General features: G+C 37.5%; 1 protein-coding gene across 1 annotated transcript in view; it reads left to right on the top strand.

Moving 5' to 3' along the window:
- The window catches only part of LOC103807569 (protein TSSC1-like), a gene marked incomplete at both ends in the record, with an annotated part of 38,385 nt that overhangs the window by 10,287 nt on the left and 24,327 nt on the right, over positions 1–3,771 (top strand). The window lies entirely within an intron of this gene.

The following is a 3,771-nucleotide window of genomic DNA, read 5'->3' as shown; positions in this document are numbered from 1 at the left end:
CTGAACCTCTAATTGGATCTAGATAGGAGTCTCTCTTACTGTAAAGGTGAGTTTTCAGGATGTGATTGTTTGCAGCTACTTCAGTGTCTCTTCCATGTACAGGTGAAGGATGTGTCTGGTGGGGCAAAAGTAAATGACAGTGTCTCTCGAGCATAATTTTAGACAATTGTACTGTTGACTGTTGTGAGTCTGATAGAGGAAATGCTTACTGAGAGACAAAGTGAGGAAATGAAGGCAATAGTATAATTGGAGAAATAAGGAGATCCTGAGCAAGGAGACCTAAACAACTAAGGGATATGTCAGTTCAAGGAGGAATGTATGGCTGCAACCACTTGTGAAAATGCAAGAGGGTGTGAAGTGGTAATGTAGCCTTTGGATAATCAAGTCTGTGGAAGGCTGTAGATATGTTAAAGTAGTAAGATATGGCCCTTAGGTGTTAGTGTTTTAGAAGTGTTTTCTGTACCACTTAGTGTCTCTCAATAGAAAAAGATACTGTGTCTAAAAAGTATGAGACATGTTTCGGGTTTTTGATTGGTGAGTTTTGTTCTGCATTTTGTTTATTTATCTGTGGCAGCTCCTACTACTTATGTTTTTCTTCTTTTCCTTGGCATTTACTGAAATGATTAGTGAAAAAATTTGCTCTTTGTTGAATGCAACTTTTAGTTTTGATGCTGCTGTAAGATGAACAGTGGTCTGGAGACTTCAGCTTCTAACTGTTTCAAACTGTGCTGGCAAACTAGACAAAATGATTATGCTGATTGCTCATGCAACTGTGAATTAGGTTGCAAGGGTATTTTCACAGCCACAAGAGTACCTTTATGTAATTGAAAACTTGAAAATTAGAATGTGACAATATAGGCTACAAAAATAACAGCATTGAAATCTGATGTTTGGAATGATTTGCTTTAATGATGTCAAGCAGGGTGGGAGCAGGTGTGGAAAGTGTGTGTGTGTGTGTGTGTGTGTGTGAGCATGTGTGTGAGCAAGCTATATTGACACTGAAAACAATTTAAGAAGAAAGCAACCCTTACCTGCTAGCTTGTGGGAGATAGAACCTGCTGACTGTAAAACTGTGAATATTGAATAATCAGTCTTTGGTATCAGTCCACTGGCTGCTCTTGGGTTTTCTTGCGGTTTCTATTTGTTTTTGTTTTACAGCAGTGTTGCTGTAATGATAATGATAGTTTTTGGGAGGGAAATTGTAATCCCCAGAGTAAAATAGTCTCAGGATATTAGACTATTATTTTTAAATGATAAATGCATTCCAGTAACTTGAACAGGGCCATGGCATTGACCTAGGGACTGACTTGCGGTAGTGTGTTCAACTGTGAGGGTGCTACCCGAGCAGTTTTGATGTGGGCCGCCTAGTGCTTTCAGACAATGAGGTAGTCCAAGAGATCATGAATAGTTGCACTGTAGCCTCTTTCTTTCAAGTTAAACTGTAGAAATAAAGATTAAGAAATTAAATACCCTCTATCATGGTTCTCCATTGCAGACTTCTATAAAATAGATTTATTGTTTTGGGGAATGTGTTGCAGGGAAACGTGAGTACTTCAGAAATTAGGCAAAAGATATGATAAAGAGATATATGAAATAAATCAGGGCATGAAAGTCTGGTCAAGAATTTCTCTTCTGCTGATCTCAGTGATGTGGTGGTTCTATTGTGCAGGTTATTCCACAAAACAGAGAAATAATTGTAGAGATAATTTCATCCTTCTAGAGAAGAGGATATTTTGAAACAGTTTTTGTTTTTTGTGTATAGCATTTATACAGTGTGTAGTGCCATGGGGCGGTTGTGTTGTGATTAGGAGCACTAGGTATTGTGCAGGTATGTCTGAAAGAATGTTGATCAATTAGAGTAAGCTTGCTGCTTCTCAGTTTGAAAGGAATGTTTAATTACTGGGTATTAGGTGTATGCATTCATTGAGGCAAAATAAGTTTCTGATGATGATAATTGTATAATTTAGACTAGCTCTTGCTTCTGAAGAGGGTACTTCTTTTCCTAGCTGCTTTCAGATACCAAATGTTGAATCAGATCATGGACTAGAGTTGTTTGTCATCTGGGTAATTTCTCAGTTTATAAAAAGGTTCCAGGTAACCTGCGGTTTAACAAATGTTCGTGCTTTGACTAATTTAAAAGGAATAATTCCAACTCTTAAATAATGTCAATAAATCATATAGAATATACTAAAGAATTGTATTAGGAATTGTTTGTGATTCTTTCCCCTATGCTCTTTGTCACTGAGTGATCTTCAGTAGAACTTTGACAGAAATCGTTCTTTTTTTGCATTCCTGAGGAAAAATGCTAATGTCACGTGTTGTCTGGTATTTCTGTCATCCTTGAAATGTGTCAATTCAGTCTCATCAAGTACAATTAAAAGAATACAGCTATTTTGAAGGAAGGCAGTTTTTTTCAGAATGCTTTAACCTGTACTGCTTGGAGAAGATTGCTTATCAGTTATTTCTCTTAGGGTTTTCTTCTCAAAAATTCCTGTTTTAGTGTGAACTATTTTTGGTATGGAGTGGATGGTGAGATGAAGCAGTCATTTTACCTTCAAGCTGCTGTCTCTGCAAGAGTTAACGTTGTAAGTATATAAGAACTGCCCTTAACTTTTGCTTCCAAATGAAACAGTGCCATCTTATTGCTCAGACCAATGATTGGTTCATCTGTAACAGTATCATGACTCCTACAGCAGTAAAAGGAGATCCTATGTAGAACAGCATAATCAGAACTACAGATATCCTTTTGAGACTGCCTTCTGCCACACACTTTCATAACATCAATTTTCAGTCCACTACTCACTGGCCAAACTCCCCACCCTTTCTTTTTAAACTTTTGCTATTTCAGTTAGTGTCATTTAGTTCTAAGTTTGCAAGATTTGGCCTGTAATAGCAATTCTTTCACCTTGCCACTGCTTTTCTGCTTTTGTAAACTTAGGTCACATTCTTCCCAAGGTGTCATCCTTCCAAATGAAATAGTCCTAACCTGTTGGGCATCTAATACTGCAGTTCCTCTATGGTCTTCAATTATGTTACCCTCCTCTGACTCCGGTATGCCCTTCTCTAGGTGCAAATTCCAGGATTGCACTCTGTATGTGAGATACAGACATAGCAAGTTTTTATGGGGCTGTGAAACAATCACTTTTATTCTCAGTGCCATTTATAAGGATGCCGAATGTTTTGCTGAGTTCTGTAGCTGCTGCTGCACGTTAGGCTCAGAGAACTGTCAGTCTTGATGCAGAGCTTTTTCCTGAGTTGTAACTATCAGTTCACAGTGCAGCATTCATATTGGGATGGTTTAAATTAATTTTCATGTATTAACAAACTTCTGTAAACAGAGAAGCTCATTGCTTACTCTTTTGACCACCAAGGTTTTTTTATCCCTTCAGTTGTTCTGCCTTTGGCATGGCATGGAATTACCTGGAAGTGCCAGTTCTGTAAGACTAGGAATTGACACTGTGACACTAATAACACTGTTTGAGGAGCTCACAGCAGAATGCCTCCTCTGGTTTTAACTTCAGCCTTTCAGATAAATCTTTGTTTTAAATCCGTGGGATATAGCTAGATGAATTCCTTTCACTAGGAAGAGGAAAAACTAAATTTAAAACAGAATCTCTATCAAGCATAATAATAATTCTCTATGTTGCTGTCATCTTCTGTGTTTGTGCTTACCCCTGCTTCTCTTAAGCATTCAATTTCTTATTCAAATCCATGGAAATGTGGAGACTGATTTATTTTCCCAGTGCAAATGTATTTTTAAACTCTTACAAA

The sequence above is a fragment of the Acanthisitta chloris genome, unplaced genomic scaffold (assembly GCF_000695815.1).
Source record: "Acanthisitta chloris isolate BGI_N310 unplaced genomic scaffold, ASM69581v1 scaffold8520, whole genome shotgun sequence".
In the NCBI taxonomy this organism is placed as follows: domain Eukaryota; kingdom Metazoa; phylum Chordata; class Aves; order Passeriformes; family Acanthisittidae; genus Acanthisitta; species Acanthisitta chloris.
Note: the sequence above shows the minus strand (reverse complement) of the source record. Positions and strands in the feature narration are given on the sequence as shown.